Source organism: Tiliqua scincoides, chromosome 3 (assembly GCF_035046505.1).
Source record: "Tiliqua scincoides isolate rTilSci1 chromosome 3, rTilSci1.hap2, whole genome shotgun sequence".
NCBI lineage: Eukaryota > Metazoa > Chordata > Lepidosauria > Squamata > Scincidae > Tiliqua > Tiliqua scincoides.
This window is the reverse complement of record NC_089823.1, coordinates 144,051,685-144,072,700: the sequence shown is the minus strand read 5'-3', so window position 1 is coordinate 144,072,700 and position 21,016 is coordinate 144,051,685. Positions and strand designations below refer to the sequence as shown.

Sequence of the window (21,016 nt, the reverse complement as noted above, 5' to 3'; positions counted from 1 at the left end):
CAGTAGCAGCTCACTAGCAGTACCAGCATCTTCCATGGCCACCCCTTCAAAAGCATACTCCGTGATTTGAGTGTACGTGTATCAATTATAACCAGTATGCAAAACTCAGCAGAATTCTTATCTGATTAACAAAACCATGGATGTGATTATAAATGTGTCTCACTGCATTTTGTAACAAAAACACTTTACTGTTCATATGTACACTGCTCACGGCTTCCTTGATTCTGTATTCTGTGACCTGGAAAATGTCCAAGCAGGCTTGACGTGATAAACCATAACCGCTCCAAATGTCAGCAGGAATCACTTCCATTTAATAGACTACTCTGGCTCCATTCATTGGCCCAGCCTTCCTACAAATAACTCTTTAAATTGGCCTTGTCACTGACACGGTAGAGTATCCTGGCATATTATTTCTGATAAATGTTTGTGTTTCGGTGAACAACTTAGTAACACAGCATTATCTACTAACTCACCACGCATTGATAGGTATATGCATCCATATGGAGTAGTTGGAATGAATCCATAGCCTCGCTCTTATCATAGTGAAGAATGAAAATGCAGACCTTTCCCACCAGCTGAAGAAGAGGACCAAGGACAGTGGTAACCGTGCAACAAATTCATAAGATTGGGGCCACCAAAATTAACAACAATGTGATTTGATATGAATATTCAATTCCTTTGTAAAATAGCTCAGAACAACTACACTGCAGTGACCTCTAACTACTGAAGTGGCATCCTGGGAGCTTTCTTCTGGGGCAAATAGCAGCTGGGGGGTGGGGTGGGTCCTGATATGGATAGGGACTGCAGCAGGGACAAATGGTGGAAGCCTCTCTCCCTGATGCATCAGTCCTGATCTGGATTCTGTCCCCCCGCTACTCTTTAGGGTGGAAAAAGTCAAGGTATGCAGTTACAAAAGATGCGTTAAAACATTTCATCTAGTTTGGCTTTCACACAGATGCTGTGTGTGTGTGTGTGTGTGTGTGTGTGTGTGTGTGTGTGTGTGTGTGTGTGTGTGTGTGTGAGTGAGTGAGAGAGAGAGAGAGAGAGAGAGAGAGAGAGAGAGAGAGAGAGAGAGAGAACTAGCACAACCAGGATATTTGCAGACTGGGAACCAAGCGGGAAAGCAACTCCAAGTGATGCCTGCACCCTATTTTCTCATTTCCGGATACTGCGCAAAGAGAATGTTGTGCTCTGCTCAGAGATGCAAGTACAGTTCATTTTTCCACCTGTAAGGGAGATGCCTATGGTATGTCTTTTCCTCCCAGTTTTAGAAGTAGTTTACCTCAGACTGCCAGATGCAAGGGAGAACACAGAACACTTGTTGTCTTGTGTGCTCGCCGAGGCATCTGGTGCACCACTGTGAGATACAGGAAGCTAGAGTAGATGGGCCTTTGGCTTGATCCACCAAGTTTCTTATGTTCTCCCCCCCTTCTGCTTGTTATTTGGGAAATACAAAAACAGCAAGTTTACCAAATGTGCAGCAGGTTGAACCTCAAACATTAAGGTAAGAGCATTCATATAACTATAAGCTAGTACCAGCTTTCATTTTCAAACAGCTTCATTAACCCAAGTGACACACTCAATTCAGAATGCTCATCTTTTTTTGCATGCAAACACAAATATATGACAGTCAGGGGGTCAAACTGTTGTGTGAACACAAGCCAAGCTACCTGACCAGCAGCTTCCTGTGATGTATCCATTGCTGGATTGTCAGTGGCATACCCAGGGGCTATGGACCCCAGGGCAGCAATGTTATGACATCCCATGACTCACGCAATGTTGTGACCTCACATGATGTCACTTCTGGGTTCTCCAGCTGCCTCCTGAGTCACAAAGCGGCTGGAGCTCATGGGCACTCACAGCAGCAGCTAGGGTGACATTGCCCCAGGCACTTCAGTTGCTTCCCAATTTGGAAAGCAACAGGAGTGTGTACATGCATTTACAGCAGCAGCTCGTGCCCTTTTCAGAGTGGCATCCAGGGCACATGCCCTTGTGTGCCATACCCTAGATACGCCACTGGATTGTACCACTTCAGACTACAGCTGGGTGATCAAATGCTTTTGCTGCATATAAACATTTCTAACCTCATCTTCTCCTTGTAACAAATACATGCTAATAAGGGTTAGGGTTAGTGTTAAGGGTTAAATATTAAAAAGGCAAAAGTCACAAGAAGAAGCTTAGCCAAGCAATTAGATGGCTGGCAATTTGCTTGTACAAACATCTCCTCACACCTTGGTTACACTGAGCATTCTGTTATTAATGCACAATTTTCTGTGAAAACATAGCAGCTTCCTTGGTCATAAAGTAGATTTGCATCTAAATTAAAGGTATTCTTTGTAAGATGAGACAGTTGAAAGGGCCACTGTAACTTGCCTCTTACAAACCAGACTGCATTATGAAGCGGAAAGAGAATGTATATAGAGAATGTATATGGAGTGTAGAAAGAGAATGTATAAAGAATGTATAAAGCAGAAAGAGAATGTATAAAGAGAATCACACAGTAAGGATGCAGACATTTTTTTGAACTGTCACAGCATCATGCTGTGTGTTAAAGCACTGATCCCAGAGCTACAACATCAGCATATGAACTTCTTCTGCTGAATAAGGAATAATTAAAAGCAATTTTGAGGCAATTGTCCATGTAAAGTTTTTTTGCATTGTTGCATCCTCTAACTGAGCATTAACAAATTCATAGGTCACCATTCAGCATGGAATTAGGAGTGATTAAGGACTGGTTCACCCAATGATCACTGATGACTGCAGTATCCACAGGTGATCTGCATGTGTGAATGGACCATCATGGGCACAGAGCCTTCCAATGCAGGATGCAGGTCTCTTTTTGTCTTTGTGCTCCCTGAGGCATCTGGCTGCCACTGTGAAATACACTGTATCGCCTAATCACTCCCAGGAAGCTGGACTAGATGGACCTATGGCCTGATCCAGCAGGGCTGTTCTTATGTCCTTATACATTCTAGCATCAGTGCAAATACAATGTTTTTCAGTAGTCAGTCTGCGCATGCCTCTGCCAGCCAATGAATGAGGGGCACATTGCATCTCACTTCAAATCTCACCTCTGCCATAGATTCTCACTAGATAGCCTTAGGCAAGCCACTCCCTCTTAGTTTCAGCTCAGTTGCTGTATTAGGGTAAAAATATGACCCTATCCTATCTGGGCCTTATGCTGCTGGAATGTGCATTCTGGTAGCACCAGGTCCTTTATGGCAACAAAAAAACCAGAACGCTGCGGTGTGCTACCGGGCCACTGCAGTAAAAGGTGAGAGGCTCCGTGCATTGGACAGTGGCCCCCCAGAGTCTCCACCACTCTAGGTAAGTTGGTGGCAGGGACATGTCATGAGTTGGGAGAGGGAGGATAGGGGCTGTTTGGGGATGGGGAGGGCAATGGACAGGGAGAGGGAAGGAAGTGGTGGCTCCTGGTGGCAGCAATGTGCGCCAGGATCCTACCCCTTCTTTTCTAACCTGTCTTGCCCCTTTTCTTGCCTCGGACTTTTGCCAGATGTACAGCTGGTGTGGAACTGAAGAGACCCATACACCATAAGGAGTAGAAGTAGTACGTAGAAAATATTTTTACTCACCTCTGGCATGCCTCCTGATCGCTCACCCCCACCAGTGGATGCTGCACGTGCTCCATCAACACAGCTCCATCATTGGTAGTGGTGGAGGATAGGGTTGGGGCCTCAGTTTACAGGGCTGTTCAGTGTAACAGTGTAACAGTTTACAGGGCTGTTCAGGGACAACTTCAGTGTAATAAAGCAATCTGCAGACTCAGGGCCCAATCCTGTGAAGTGTGCGCCAGCTCACTGCCGGCTTGCACTGCTGCAAACATGTCATAAGGCATGTTTGTGGGAGTTAGCACTGGCCAAGCGCCGGAGCTAGCCCAGCGCAAGCCTGAGCTGGGAAAGCGCTAGTTGGAGGCTGGCGAGCTGCCACCAGGCAATTCATGCGAAGTGCCTGGTGGCGGAGAGGTAAGGTGGGGCATGCGGGGAGATGGGGAGGAGGTGTTTCAGGGCAGGAAGAAGGTGAGGAGAAGGTGTGGCAGGGGGAGAGAGGGGCAGGAGGGGTGGGACCTGTGGAGATCAGCTCCGCTGGATCTGGAGCTCTGTGTTGGGCTGCACAGCCCGACACAGGTCTCCTTGATTCTGTGCTGGTTAAAGAGCTGCCGCAGAATCAAATAGCCCCATTGCGGGGCTACTTCCCTTCTCTTGAGGAGCCTCCGGCAGATGCCAGGTTGTGCATAAGAGGTTGCAGCAGCCCTTCTTGGCGCTGTGGCAGCCCCATGCACTGGGCAACTCAGGATTCGGCTCTCAGAAAGCAGATATCTGAGAATCCAATTAACTGTTGCTAAAAGATAAATACACCCCCACCATGCACACACACAGTGGCGTAGCTAAGGGGGTGCAGGGGGTAGCAGTTGCACCAGGCATCAAGCTTTAGGGGAGCAACAAACTGAGCTTGACACTAGTGACCAAAATTGTGAAAATCTTGGTATGTATGAATAATACCATCATGTTATATATAATTGGAAAGGTAATTTAAGGCTGAATGCAATGAAGCAAACTGCATTGGAATATCCGGATTCTATCAAAAGTTATGGCCAATTAACTAAAAAATGAAAACACAACTGCCTTATGGATTTTCTTAACTCAAAACGGACCTATGAGACTGATTGTTTTGAGAGCCAATACATGTTTTCATGATAAAGCATGAAATCAATAAGGTGATAATATGAGTTGGCTCACATTTCCATGTATCATATATAGTTACCCCTGCTAACTGGGTAAAAAGGCACTTTTCGAGTGGTGCCCCTCTTATATTTAGCAAGGGGAGAATAACCATCCCTCTTCACCCCAGCACAGTGTCTCAAACCAATCAGGGGCACACTTTTTATTTATTTACTTAATTAAATTTGATTTTGTCTGGCGGGGGGGGGCTACAAATCTTCCTTGGCACCAGGTAGCAGATAGATGCCTTAGTTATGCCACTGACTGGGGGGAGGCAGCAGAGCAAGTGGGTGGCAAGCTGCTGAAGGGAGGAAGCAGCTTTTTCCCAATTTTCACTTTTTAAAAAAGCTCAGGCATGACATCACTTCCGGTTGTGACATCACTTCCGGGGCAACATTTTGAGCTTGGCACCGGGCTACACGATCATTAGCTACGCCACTGCATACACACCAAACAAAAACAAACTAGACGAAGGGACTATTGGTCATCTGAGTGCATCATAAGTTTCTTGTGAATTAAAAACAGATTTTTCTTCACTGGAGTGCTGTTAATCATGCCCAACAATCAAAAATATTGGGGAATTGTATAATTCTTCAACAGCCTCAGACTTTATGTTTCTGCATTTCTCCATGACCTCCAAAGTGGAATTTCTGCATGCTATCACATTCAGCATTTTTAATTCCCTATTCCAGCGCAGCCTTGAAAGGGAATGCGTGCCTTTAACATGCAACCCCACCAGTTAAAATTGGCCCCTTTCAAATAAACAAAGAAGCTTTCCGGCTTTGTGAAAAGACCAGTAGTATGTGTACTTGCAGCCTACATGCTCATGTTTGCCTTGAGAAGCTGAAACTTAACATCAGCTGCTCTTTCTTTTGCAGGTCAAGGAGAAAAATTAGCATTTCTGTGAGCAGTATTCAGTCCCTTGAATCACAAGATTTGTGTTGACCCAAAGGCTAAACTAAAATGCATTTGGGAACTGACAAGTGTAGAAATAGAATCATTTCATAAAAGCTCACTGGGGGGGGGGGAGAGAGAGTTATGCGTAATATATTGTAAACAATGCAAACAGACTTGCTGGCCAAAACCTGCCACTTCCACTGTATCAGCTCAGTCCCATTAAACATAAAGAGAAGTTAAACATAAGTCCCATTAATCAGAAGAATGGAAGTGAGGAAAGTGGGGATGGCAACTCAAAATTGTTGTGATTTTCCCTAGGCTAACATTTGATTATTTGCAACCAGAAGGAAAACATGATTTGGGGGTGGGGAGGAATCTTTAGGACCTGCCTGCAAATTTCTGATGCGTTTCCTACACTGCTAACATTGCTTAACCGTTTACAGGCCTTATGCAAAAATTCTTGATTACTTTACCTGTCACATGAAAGAAAAAGTCTCTTCCCCACTGCTGTCCACCATTAGACTTCCCTGTTTTCTACCTGTTTCATCGGACATTCTTTGTATCTAGAAAGGGGTGGGAAACTCAATGTTTGTTCATCCTGATACCTGTTAAATTTTACATTACACAGGACAAAAGGAAAGTTGGAAAGTTTATACACCTATAAGTGAAATTGCATAACCTCAGCTCCAACAAAAGATTATAAAAATAATTTATTTTTCTGATGGTAAATTGAAAACATTCTGTTTCAGCCCGGGACGGTTCTAAAAAAGGAACAGAAAACCTGTCCATTTTAAAATCATCCTTGTTTGTCTGTCTAATTCTGGCCCGCCTCACCCCAGCACTGTCTTTTCTAGTGGCTGTCTGCTGGTATTCTTTTGCATCCTTTTAGATTGTGAGCCCTTTTGGGACAGGCAGCCATTAGTTGGTTGTTTGATTTTCTTTGTAAACCGCTTTGTGAACTTTCCGTTGAAAAGCGGTATATAAATGCTGTTTATTATTATTATTATTATTATTATTATTATTATTATTATTATTATTATTATTATTATTATTATTATTATTCAGTATTTCCATCTGCTTATGGAATGGTAGATAATAGGGGCTGATCAAGGCCCTTGTTGCATCCTTCCCCTTCCTGCCACAATATCCCGCCACAACCCACCACTCTGCTATCATCTGCCGTCCCATAAGTGGGAGGGCTGAGTGTGATTAATGGTGCATGAAGGGAAGGGAAAGGATTGGATCAGACAAATCATCAAATTATGATTTGCATGTGTGAACGACTAGAACATTCAAGATCTCACGCCATATGAAACATAATGCTTTTCAGAGGGTTCAGCTATGAGTTATTGTTAAATCAAGTGTTGAACATTAATTTCTGCACAAGCCAAAAGTTTCCTACAAGAAACTTTGCATTATTTATCATTTGTAAAGTGCAATAGGGGCAGTCCAGCTATGAGTTTGATTGAAATAAATAGTGGGTTGGAGAAGATGGCAGACTGCCAGAGGGTGCCCACATGCTGCCTTCCCTGACACTTCTCCTGTGAGACACTGCCCCATCCTTTTCTAGCTCACCTGGAGAGTGTGCAAGATGAGGAGGAGTGGGGGGGATGCGGGGGGGGGCTACCTCCTCATTCAGCTCTTTGGCTGCTATGATCTTTTCCCCAAACTCTCTCCTGGGTGCTCAGGAAAAGGGCTGCTGCTTTTCCTTCCCCACCACTTATTATATCATTATTAATTTCATTTCCCATTGGTGCCTTACTGCATTCAGATCTCATTGATGGAGATCAGTGAGACTGAGCGATCATTTGTCCTTAGGAGGAATAAAATAATAACCCAACATTTCCAAACTTATTCTTAACCAAGAAAAGGAAAATAAAGGACAAGGCGGATTCCATACATTCTTGCAAAACTTTTGAGAGAACCTTCTCCACTGCAACATATTTCCATAGGAATCCATCCAAGAACTCATAATGAGAATTGCCTGATGAAGGAAAAAGAACGCTAGAGAAGAAGAAAAATTAACAAAGGACAATACTAGTGAAAAATAAAAAGTCAACAGAAAGAGAAGGATTACATTTTTTGGGTGACTCATAGGTTATCAAGCTATGGTATAATCAGAATATTCAAAACCTGCCAAGTGAGTCATAACTTGATCTATTGAATCATTTTAAACAACCTTCCAAAGATCTGATCTTTCTAGAAGTACATCGAGACACAAAATTTTCTCTGTTTCAATATGAAGTTTAGATTTTGTGAATAATGTTTCCCCCTTAGCCATCTCTTAAGGCTTACATGTGTTTTTCTAAATTTTCATTTGATTCATAGCCCCACCCTATTCAGTGCTGGTACAAGCATGGCCACATGAACTATGTGGTATCCAGCACTAGGACTGAGCGGCCTGGAGGTCTCTTTGGGGTAAGGAACACTTTTTCCCTTACCCAGTGTCAAGCCCCAGCCTGCCTAATGGGGTTATTCAGATCTGTGCGAGCTAAATCACTGGCGCAAGTCCAAGAAACCTCGTGTTGGGGGAAAAGGCTTGGGTGGGGAAATAGGATATGGCAGAAGCCTTCTCTGCCAATCCTGCCCCCCTCCCAGGCCTGATCCTCCCCCTCTCCCCCTCCCCTGCCCCATTCCACCCCTCCCTGCCTTCCCCATCCTCCTCATGCTCCTGCGCCACTTGGAGCAACTCCTACCTGCTCCATCGGGCACAGCTCTGAATCTGGCATCTGTGGGCGGTATAGGCCTTCCCACCAGCACTCCTTACCGCCAGGGTGCCACAAATGAGCTTTACAGAACGTTTGCAACACTCTAGGCCACCACAGTGGCTGCTACACCAGCATAAGGTAAAGATAGGATTGGGCCAGGGGTGCCCAAACCCCAGCCTGGGGGCCACTTGCAGCCCTCAGTGACCCCCAATCTGGCCTGCAAGGAGCTCCCAGTCTCCAATCAGCCTATGGCCTGCCAGACACTTGTGGGAACCCTCAATGGCCCAATGCAACTGCTATCAGCACAAGGGTTGACTGTTCAACCTTTCGCATTAGTTGCAGGGCAAGGGCTCCCTGCACTGCTTGCTATTTCACGTCTGTGAAGCAGCCACAGCAGCAAAGGAAAGGCCGGCCTTTCTTTGCACCAGGCCTTTTATAGGCCTTGAGTTATTGCAAGACCTTCATTCATTCATGTAAGTTCCATCTCTGATATATTCATTTATGTAAATTTATGTATTTATTCAAATTTTAAATGTAAATTAATTCTTGGGGGGGGCCCTGACACTGTGCCAGAGAGATAATGTGACCCTCCTGCCAAAAAGTTTGGACACCCCTGGATTGGGTCTTCAGATATTAAAAGAATGAAACGTCCCTGAAGTGACCCAAAGGTGCAAATATTTAAAAGGTTTTGGCTTTCTGTGATAGAGATGAGTCAAAAACAACAATAAACTAGTGAGCACCCAAAAATCCCAGTCCAAATATCTGGCGGGCAATGATACCTCTGTTATAATAATAATGGAATTTGGAATTCTGCACCTTTGGGGAAAGAAGACAAGCACTACCCCATTGTTATTTGTGAACTAGACACAATCCCCAAGGCCCTTAAGAATATCTGGTCAACATAGGTATAGACAAGATAACAGTTGATCAACTGCATAGAGAATGAGGGCGCAATCCTAACCAACTTTCTTGCACCGGCATAGCTGTGCCAGTGGGGCATGTGTTGCATCCTGCAGTTGGGGGACAGTCATGGAGGCTTCCTCAATGTAGGGCAATGTTTGTTCCCTTACCTCGGAGTTGCATTGTCCTTATGTCAGTGCTGGAAAATTGGTTAGGATTGTGACTTGAACCTAGCATTGAAATATGCATACTGACATGGAGAGAAAGAGATAGTTCAGCTCAGTGCAAAATAGATGCTAAATGCATGCATCCAACATTTCATTAGAGACAAGGTCAAACAGAACAGCAGTCTTCCACTCTTCATACTGATGGATTTACTAAAACAAATGATAGATGTTATCAACCTACATGTGAGTTGAATATAATTTTTCCTTTACAAATAATTGCAAGGAAGACTTAATGCTTAAGTTAACCTTCCCACTGTTAGGATCAGTGCACTCTATTATTCTAGGAGGTGCTTAAAAATGTCGTCCTAAGCTGCAGCAAGATGCTGGTTAATTAAAAGGTTCAGGACAGGATGAGGAGAAAGGAATGGAATTGATCCTGATGCAGCAGTTCCTTGAGGGTACAGTAACTCCATTGTTCACAACACCAAGGATTTTCCCTTTCATGCCAAGGTAGGGACAGCACAAGCATGATGGTCCCTACTTAGACAATAATATTGGCCCTAAACAAATTTCTCCTCTTGCCTCCTACTGAGCTTGATGTTTCTCTTGGCTCAGGTCTTTGGACAAAAACTTCAAAACCACACCTGAGCACTCCCGAAACTGGGTTACAGTCGCACCCCCTGGAGGCTGGCGCAGACAGAGGTAAGTAAAATAAAAGCCCCTTTGTCCCTGGCGGCGGCGCAATCCTGGCAATCATATCACTGCCATCCTTTCACGCTGCTCCTTAAAGGGGCAGAGACAGGGCTTCTCAGGCTGGTGGGTCAGGTTGAGAAGCACTGCATTAGAACACCTGGGGCGCAATCCTAACCCCTTATGTCAGTGCATAAGGGCAATGCAGCTCCAAGGTACGCAAACAAACATCCCCTTACTTTGAGGAGGTCTCCATGAGTGCCACCAAACTACAGGATGCAGCACACGTCCCATTAGCACCGCTATGCCAGTGCTGGAAAGCACTGACATAAGGGGTTAGGATTGCGGCCCTGTAGAGATATATAACCCTTTACACGGTCTCTATAGACGTTCTAATAAATAGAGGGTGATCCTGCCACTTCCCCCCATCTCCTACGTACATACATTTTCAGTGACTATAGAGGTACCAAAGACTGCAGACTCTGTTTATTGGTGGCTGTTTTCTTTAATTGAATTTGTCTAATTTGAGGATAAATGGGCAGACCACTATTTTTTCTGTATTTCTGTTCTAATTTTATAGTTCATTTGTCTCTCTATAGCTATAGCAAGTGTCCAAAAAGATTAGCCAAAATTTGGCTTTGACTTCCCAGTTAGGAACAGAGACAAAAAGTTTTAATGTCAGTGAATTTGTGCTGCAGCTAAACTGTGAAATTCCATACAACAATGTTTCTCAAACTGTGGGTCAGGACCCACTAGTTGGGTCGTGAGCCAATTTCAGGTGGGTCCTCATTCATTTCAGTGTTTATTTTATTTTTAATATATTAGACTTGATGCTCCCAGCTGCAAACATCCTCAGCCACGCACCCGGGGCAAAGCTCCTTGACGGCGCCCCCTGCGGGCTATCGCCACCCCCCTCAAGCAGAAATCTCCCCCCCCCCACTTACCAGAGGCTCACGGAGCCTCACGAGACCTCCCGCCATGCTGGGGAAACCTCTGTGAGGTTTCCTGGCGCTATAAACTGTGCTTCCAGCAAACCAGAAGCACAATTTCTGCCCCTGTCGGGAGCCTCAGAGAGGCTTCTGCGGGGCCCTAGAGGCTGGCGCTTGGGGTGTTTGCCCCAGGTCAGCCTATGGCAGGCACACAACTGGATGTTCCCATGCTATGTGACTGCATTTGGGGAAAGGTTACAGTTTTGTACTTTTAATAGGCCACTAGTAGTTGGCAACCTTCAGTCTCGAAAGACTATGGTATCGCGTTCTGAATAGGCCACTATGTATGTGCTTTTAACAATGGTAGTCAATGGGGCTTATTCCTGGGTAAGTGTGGATAAGAATGGCAACCTATGGGATGTTTGGGGAATTGTTTTAAACAGATCAGCAACTGCTTGGGAGGAATAAGAGGGTTCTTTATTTTAATTTTTTTAAACTTATACTTATTGTGAACTTTTAATTTACGTGTTTGATTTGATTTTGTTGTATGAGGGCCTTAAAGTTTTTCCTGCTCGATGATGTGACTTTTGGCCATGACATCACTTCAAGATTAATGACTTCACTCCTGTTAGGTCCCGAAAAACTGTCATTCTCAAAAGTGGGTCCCAGCACTAAAAAGTTTGAAAACCACTGTCTTACAGGCTTGAAGTCTGTGATGATTCCTACCTGAAATGAACCCCCATCTAAAACTTTGAATGTGTTAAGGACACTCTTTTTTTAAAATATTTTATTTATTTATTACTGTACAGGTAAGGAAAATGGGTTGTACTTAGGGCTGGTACAACACAGGTTACACATGAGGGTAGATTACAACATGCATCGTTCAATTAAAAAAACAACACAATAATCATCAGTACAAAGGCTATCATATTTATCAGTATAAAAATTTGAATTTACCAAAACACTCAATATTGTTTAAGATTATCTAGCCAGTCATAAAAAGACTTCGAATATTTTCTTACTCTATCTAAATCTCTTTCTTTCATGCTTTCTGTTAAAATTTCCATTTCTGCTATTTCATAAATTTTGTCTATTAAATTTTCTCTAGTTGGCACATCTGTAGATTTCCATTTTTGCGCGAACAATATTCTTGCCGCTGTAGCAATATGTACAATAAGGTATTTCTTACATTGGTCTTTAATTTCTGATGTCACATTTAGGAGGAATATTTCTGGTTTGAATGGTAATACACAATGCAATATCTCTTGCAACAATTTATGTATCATTTTCCAGTATTTCTTTGCTTTTTCACGTGTCCACCACATATGATAAAAGGTTCCTTCAACCTCTTTACATTTCCAACACTTATTTGATAACCCAGAATACATTTTTGCTAATTTCTCTGGAGTTAGATACCATCTATAAAACATTTTATATAAATTCTCTTTAAAAGACACTGCTTTAGTTATCTTAATATTTGTATTCCAAATTTGGTTCCAGTCATCCATCGATATATTATATCCAAAATTTTTTGCCCAACACACCATTGCATTGCTCAACTGTCTCATCCTCCATTCTTATTTCAAGGAGAAAATTATACATTTTTTTTAATATGCTTCCCCTCATCAATGAAAAATATTTTATCTTCATAAAAACCTATTTTTTGGTCTTCTCGTAGTCTTGTTCTTATTTGCAATGTTAAGGACACTCTTAATTGGACACTTTAAGAGGCTAAATGAACAAATTTCAGGAGTAATTTAAGTATATCAGAGGTTAGTTCACTGAAGGCTTCAAATTAGATGACATCTGAAGCATCTTTGGGATCCATGATTCTATTAAATTCCTTGTATCCCTGTATGAATCTCAGAGAAATGGGAAGCTCCACTGGTGGGACGCTTGTTCAGCACTGAGGACCCTGCTGCAAATGATGATGATGATTTATTTATACAGCACCATCCATGTACAAGGTGCTTTTTCAAGAATGAAAGGGCAGGACTCTGTCCCAAAAGGGCTTCATACTGAAATAGTGACACAAATAAGCAGGGAAACATTTTTCCAATTTTTCTCTCTCTCAAAGCACCCCTATGTGGTTAGTTACTATTCCCAGAGATCATCTGCCAAGCTATGTAGCTGAGTTGGGAATCAGAATAAAGATCTCCTCTTCCAAGTTCAGCACTGCTTGCTACACCATGCTGGTTCAAATAATCCATTTTAACTGCTCCTTAGATCACCGAGACTGTCTGCTGAATGTCTGTTGGTCAATGGCACATTCATAATTACCAGAGGGCTAAACTATATTAAATTACTTAAACTATATTAAAATACTTAAATTCCACCTCTGAACCTTAGATTCTGAGATGGCTTACAACTGAAATTTTAAAAGATTGTTTTGCCTTTCTGGACTTCTTTAGAAAAGAACAAGCACTGAGAAGAGGCTGAAATCTCAAGGGGAAGACCAGCAAAGGAATGCTCAAGTCTTTCCACCCAGTCATTTGTCTTCACAAAGTCACCACAGCATCCCAGTTGTTTTCCCACCTGTGGGGAATGCATACAAGGTCTCTGTATCTCTCCTCACCCCTTAGATATGTGAAGTAACGGCATCACAGTCCAATGCTGAAGCTGAAGCTGAGTTTCAGTGCCAGCTCCAGGCATTATGAATGTGCCGTAAAAGCACCGAGGGTCGCCCAGAAAGTAATGTACCACATTTTTTTTCTCAGCCTACAGTAATGGTACGAATGCGAAACTTTAGATATACATTATTTGAATTTTCAGGAGCGCGCACACAAATTTTTGGTTTCTTCAGACAGATAGCGTAGCTGCAGCAGTGTTTTGAAATGGCGTCTGTAAGTGGTGTACATTACAAGCAGCGTGTCGTCATTGAATTTCTCACTGCGGAGAAAGAAACTGTTGGGAACATTCACAAACGTTTGTGTACAGTTTATGGAGAATCTGCAGTCGACAGAAGTACTGTTAGTTGCTGGGCACAGAGGGTGAGGCCATTAGAAGGCGGTTCGGCAGAGCTCCGAGATTTGCAGCGTTCGGGGCGGCCATCCACGCAACTGCTTCCGCCGGTAAGGTCATGATCACTGTGTTTTGGGACTGTGAGGGCGTCATACTCATTGATGTGATGCCAAGAGGCAGCACCATTAATTCTGAAGCTTATGTGAAGACATTAACCAAACTCAAGAAGCACTTCCAGCTACTTCAGCGCCATAACAACCCAGGTGAATGTTTGATTCAACATGATAACGCTCAGCCTCACACAAGTTTGAGGACTTCGGAACACATCACTAAACAGGGTTGGACTGTGTTACCCCATCCACCCTACAGCCCTGACCTAGCTCCCTCAGACTTCCACTTGTTTGGGCCATTAAAGGATGCCATTCGCGGAAGACATTTTGAGGATGACGAAGAGGTGATTCGCACAGTGCAGAAATGGCTTTGTGACCAGAACAAGGAGTGGTACCAACAGGGCATACATGCCCTTGTGTCTCGCTGGAGGAAGGCCATAGAACTGGACGGAGATTACGTGGAAAAATAGGGAGTGTAGAAGAAACATCATTCTTTCTTGTGTGTAAGTTTCATTGTGTTCAATAAATAATTGTTGAAGAAAAAAAATGTGGTGCATTACTTTCTGGGCGACCCTCGCACATTTACGGTACTTGGCAAGGAGTGAGTGCTGGTGCTGGGCCAGTGCCAGTCAGCACTAAGCCTCAGCACCATGAAGAGGATGTCATGCCGCCACTGGAGGTAAGCGAGATCACTGAGCGGCAGCACAGCTTTTTGGGGTGCAGAGCCGAGAAGACCCATTGCTGCCAACTGCTGTCTGCCTGGAGGAAGCCAGCAAACACTCCCTTCCCCTAACAGTAGCCGTGGTACCCACAGCATCCTGCAGGTGCCATTTTGGCGCCACTGGAACCCTGGGCACTGCTGTCTTCAGCATTGGGCCCTCAGATGCCCAAGATATACTGTCGTCTTCTCCAGGCATTCTTAGGTGCCCATTGGGGAGAAAGGTGGGGTTAAAAAAAAATCAAATCAATAAATCCCAGTCACATGTAAGCATGACCAATAGGTGCCAAGCAGATGCTTGAAAATTCAGCATGTGAAGACTTCCCGTGCAGTCCCCTTGTTCTGGCCAGTTGCTGGAAAGCATCCATAGATTCTTGCATACCACCATTTTTGCACACCACAAAACGTTGTTACACGTTTTAATAATCAAGGTCAGGCTGTTGATCCTGTTTGCCCAAAATTGTGTGATCTGACTGGCCGTGACTTTCACAGGCTGTGCTCTCCTACCCAAAATTCCTTAACTGGCAGTGTTAGAGGCCAAACCTGGTACCTCACACATCTTAGGGTGCAATCCAGAGAAGAACATTTGTGTCTCCTCACAAGCATGCCAAGCCAGCGCATGGAGGTGCGCTAGCACACCTAGGCTGAATTCAGCTTCCATGGCGACTTGCACAGCAAGCCTTACATCTGCCCAGCTGGGCCAACGCAAGGGTCTGGGGTGGGCAGGGAGGAGGTGTTCTGGGGCAAGGGAGGGTAGGTGGTGGGCGGCCCCGTGGGCAGGCAGGTGGGGAGTGGGAGGCAGGGCTGGGAGCTGGCAGTTATGCCAGATCCCGTTCCCTGGGAGTTCGGAGCGGCTTCAGGCCGGTCCGCTCTCCTTGAACTTGTGCCACCTCAGGAGGTGGTGCAAGTCCGAGGAGACCCATAGGGGCCAGCGTGCCTTCCCCAGAGGTAAGGGAAAAGTTTCCCCTTACCTCTGAATGAGCTGCTTTGTGCCCCTATCCTGTATCCAGTGCAGGGTAGGATTGCACCCTTAATTGTTCACACAATTAATGAGGTATATGGACCTCAAGCATTTGCAAGAGCTTTTAGACAACATGCAGATCTTGCCCATGGCGGTAGTAGTTGCACATGGCAAGTGGATTTTCAACAGCTTATACAATGCTAAATCATATTACTCAGAACTGACTATAAAGAGAAAGAAAGTTGGTTGCAATATATTATTACCTCTTGTACTCTTGCTGGAACCTGCTGATTATATATTATATAGCATCAAAACCAAATTGGAAAGATGGTGATGCAACATTTGGCAGGCTCTTTTGCTTACTTTGCAGGTGACATTTATGTTAAAAGCACATCCATAATTTAATCGAGATAAACTTCCCCACTTTAATATTCTGACATTCATAGGAAAAGGAAGAAAATAAAATAGGGCACAGAGGGGAGACATTTCTTTCAAGCTGTCTCTTCAAAGCAATGGAAACATTACTGAATTTTCTTTGATTTAATATGTTTCACTTTCCCAACATATTCCACTTCTTTTATGGAAACTAAATTTAATAGAGTTCCGGGAACTAAATCATTCAGGTTTGATGAGAAATTGGGCCACAGTGACTTTAGCTGAAAGCACTTGTCTTATTCCGAGTTTGTATTTTGTGTGTTCTCAACAAAAGACAGTGTTGTGTATGTGGGTTTTTGTTTTTCCCCCTGAAGCCCACTTCAGTTTTAGGGCAGCATACAGTATTTCTTGAAATGCTGAGGTGCAGAGAAAGAAAAGATTCACATTATAAATGGGGCATAAAGTTCATTCACCTCCTTATTTCCATTTTTTTGTTTGTTAAAAAGGTCAAACTGTGAAGAAACCTTCCCTTATCTGCACCTGCTTTTTGAGGTAACTGTTGATGGATGTAACAAAAAAAGCTAAATAACAGTTCAATTCTCCTGTAAAACATGATAAGCAACCACAGTAAACATTTTATATATATATATATATATATATATACACACACACACACCATATTTTTCGCTCCATAAGACGCACCTGACCATAAGACGCACCTAGTTTTTAGAGGAGGAAAACAGGAAAAAAAATATTCTGAACCAAATAGTATAATAAAATATTTAATAAACTATAGCAGAATAACATTTGAACCATGTAAAGTGAACAGCAGTCAACAGTGGCATTAAGAACCATTATCACTGTCATTAACAAATGGAGAGACTTAAAGGTTTGAGCACTCTAGTTTTCTGGAAACCCCCAAGAACTCATCATTGCTAGAGTCAGAATTTATGAAGCTCACAAAAGCAGGTGCACACAGATAGGGGATCACATTATCTTTCTGCTACAATGATGTTCTGCCAAATCCCAATCCACTGGGCCTCGTGCCCACTTAAGGCTGATCAGTCCCCCTTGTGCAACTCATCAGTGCAGCAAGCAAAAGTGAGTCCAGTTCTAGTCCACAGATGCCAAGTAAATCAGTCCCATCAATTAGAGTTGCCAAATCAGAGTCCAGAGCCAATAAGCCAAATTATAGTCCAAGGTCAGGTTCCAGGTAGGTTAGTCAAATCCATCAGGGTATCCAAGTCCAGTCACAATCCACAGTCAGATTCCAAATTCAATAAACCCAGTCAGTCTCCTCTCCTACCTCCAACCTGCACTCTTTCAAAACCCTTTCTACCTCAGGTATTCCTTATATCCCTGAGGGCCCTATTGCCTTCCAGTGGCTGCAGCTGTGCAGCACACTCTGCTGGATGCCCAGGCCTTACCCTTAAAGGGGCCACTGCTGACACCACATCTACCTCCTCACCAGTTCTTCCGTGATTCCAATACAAATGAACAAGTGGATAGTCCAACCACAACTTGAATTCTCAAGACACAACAAACCTCTGGATTTATGGTGATTTGCCTGGGGCTTGTGCAATAAGCAAACACTGGCATTCTGACCAAGGAGACAGTTTTTTCTTTGTGATGGGGGGGGCTTACATTCAGATGCTGGATGAGGTGAGTGAAAGCGCCCCTCCCCTGCTGTGTGAGTGTGTGTGGGGGGGCAGAGCATCTGTGTGTGTAAGAGAAGGGGGCAGCTTGTGTGTGTGAGAGAGGGGGGAAAGTGTTTGTGTTGCAGAGAAGTTGTGATGCTCCAGGCTTGGGGGGAGAGAGAGGATGTGATGCTCCAGGCTTGGGGTGGGGGGAAAGAGAGGCTGTGATGCTCCAGGCTTGGGGGGGGGAGAGAGAGGCTTTCCTGGGAGTAAGCCCCCCTGACACTAATGGGACTTACTTCAGAGTAGGCATGCACAGGATTGGGCAGCGAGACTGCCACCCCACCCACGCTTTCCTGGGAGTGAGCCCCAGTGACTCTGAGACTTACTTCTGAGTAGACAGGCGGGCTTGGGCTCCCTCCAGCCAGCTCAGCCTCTGCAGGAGCCCCCCAGCCAGCTCAGCCTCTGACTGCCCGGGGAAGCCGAGCAGAGCAGATCGAGCAGGCAGGGGGCGGGGCCAGGGCCGGGGTGGAGTTTTTTTTTTTTTTTTGGCAGTATTTGCTCCAGAAGCCGCACACACTTTTCCCCCCACTTTTTCGCTTATGGAGCGAAAAATACAGAATATTCCAGTCTAGTGAAAAATACCTTGGTTTCAACTCATAGTGTTCCAAACCTGACAGAGGAAATGCTGGGCAGCCCAATCCTAACGAGTGCTGGCACAGCCAGGCTGCATGGCCTGTGCTGCATCCAATACTAGTTGGGAGCAGGCTGGTGGTCTCCTTGGGGTATTTTTCCCCTTACCCTGAAAAATGCCCCAGCCAGCTCCATGGGGCTATTCAGACCTCTGTCAGCTATTTAGCTGGTGGAAGTCCAAGCAGCCCCATGTAGGGCTGCCTTGCAAAGGAAGGGGCTTAGAATATGGTGGATGAGGCCTCTGCCAATCCCAGCCCACTCCTGGGCCTGAACCGCTCCTCTTCCACCCTCCCTCCACCCAGAAAGTCCCCTCCCTGCCTCCCCACTGTTCTCCCCACATGCCTGCACTGCTTAGTGCCTTACTTGCTTGAGGTTCCGAATGCAGTGCTGGCAGGTCGGCACAGACTATTCCGCCCATGCTGCTTACTCGCCGGGCGTCACAATGTACCTTATGGCACATTGGCAACACTGTTTGCCAGTGCAACAGCCACTGCGCTGGCCCAGCACACAGTTTGGATTTCAGACTAAGTTGATGTGGGATGTGGGAAGCAGAAAATCATGCTATCTAGTTTAGATCCGGGAAGATGTGGGTTTTATTCAGGGATGCAACACTTTTGGGAGTCAGCTTGAAAGGATTTTCAGAGTGAATAGCACATCAGGGAGAAAGGCATTTTGCATATGCCCACAGCTACTCTTATTACTGCTACTTCATATTTTCCAGCGCGGAATCCTGTTATAGAAAAAGGTTCTGGAGCTCTGGAAAGCCCTGGCTTAAATACGTAATTGTGCCATTAGAGAATACCAAAATATAAGGAATAGTAGAATAAATGAAAAAAGGCCAGAAGAAAAAGGAAGTGAAAAATGGGGGGGGGGGGGATGAAAGGGAAAGAAACTATTGAAGAGAATTGTGTAGAAGAGGGATTCAGATCTTAAAAGGATGCTATATGAAAGGAGGGTTGGATAGCCCAGTCCTAATGAAATACCCTGCCCCCTGGCCTATGCCAGCAGAACACACACTGTATGGGAGGGCAATCCCAGAGTTCTACCCTGCATAAGGGAAAATGTGTTCCCTTGCCCGTGGGTAGGCTTCCACTGCCTGAATGGGTCTACTTGGACCTGCACCAGTTCTTTTGCTGGCACAAGTCTGAGTGAACCAGGAAGGTACATTGAGGACAAGAATAGGATATCAGTGGCACTGATTTTGCCCCTTTTCAAGGCTCAATCTGCCCCTTCCTCACCCTGATTTCCACCCTGTTCCACCCACCTCCTGACCCACTGCTGACTTACTGGATACAGTGGGAGCAGTAGACTCTGTCAATGAAGCTGTGGCACTGTTGCCTCTTGCAATGGCATTGGCAAAATGGGTGGTGACAGCATGCTGTGTGCACCATCAACAGCCACTATGTTCCAACAGTGAAACACTCCCGCTATTGAAAAGCCCTCTTTGCTCTGGCCCGGTTCTGGTTAGGAATGGGTCATAAAGCTGATAAGATGAAGAAGGTGGTCAGACCTGTAGCCCTGCTGCTAATCCTTCTTCACAAATGTATGGAAATTGCTGTCAGTCACACTGACAGTGGCATTGGGCTGTGGGAGTTGTCAGCTGGGAAGGAAGGAAGGAAGGAAGGAAGGAAGGAAGGAAGGAGGGATTAAGGCCAAAGAGGAAGAATCTGCCAGGTCTTCCATGCTGCAGCAGTACAAAGAATCCTGTTTTCTGCACTGCCTGTCAAGGTACAGCAAGCAGGCCCAGTTTTTAAGGCAGCACTGATGACTGGGTGTCTAGATTTTTACACCCCAGTTGTTCTTATTTGTTCTGGTTGCTTCTTAGAAGTCAGATCTCAGGTGGCTACAGAGAACCTTTGGAGAGAAATCATGGGTTGTTAATGTGGTCCAGAGCTAAAGTCTGGTGCTGCACTTGTCTGCTTGCTTTGTCTTTATAGCAAAGACAGCACAGAAAAGCACCACAGGTTTGCACTTGTTGTGCACCTTGCTGAATGGATGATTGTGGGCTACTAGGTGCTTTTCTCTCTCCATCACACAAACACACTGTTGTTGCAGTTCCAAACAAGAGCTTTATCAAGTCCCTGATGGGTTGCATTTAGCTAGGTGGTCATAAGCTGTTTACACCAGTTGTAGACACAACCCAGATATTTAAAATACTAAGCCCTGAGCTGGTTCTCATATAGATGTTCATCACTTGATTATGATTTCATATCACTTGCTCAGTACTTGTGATTCTCAGCAGAAGAAAAAGACTCCACCAAAAAGTATAATGCTTAATGCGTTCTGCCTCTCCTGTCAGATGTGTGACATTAAACAAGTGAAGAACATGCATATCTGATTGAGCCACCTGTCATCCTAGAATGAAAATGATACACATTTACACATTACAATGTCTTATTAAAGAAACATCATAATTCACAGAATTATCAAGCATGCAAACATGCGCATATATATAAAGACACGTTGGTCTAATTGCTTATTAGAGATGGATTAGAGGTAGAGGTCAGGAGATGTGGTCTGGAGGTTGAGCT

At 44.5% G+C, this 21,016-nt stretch overlaps 1 protein-coding gene across 1 annotated transcript in view; it reads left to right on the top strand.

Moving 5' to 3' along the window:
- The window catches only part of OPN4 (opsin 4), an 82,364-nt gene that overhangs the window by 12,053 nt on the left and 49,295 nt on the right, over positions 1-21,016 (top strand). The window contains exon 2 of the mRNA XM_066620178.1: positions 10,027-10,113. The gene's annotated coding sequence lies outside the window, so the exon portion shown is untranslated. The remainder of the gene's footprint in view (positions 1-10,026; positions 10,114-21,016) is intronic.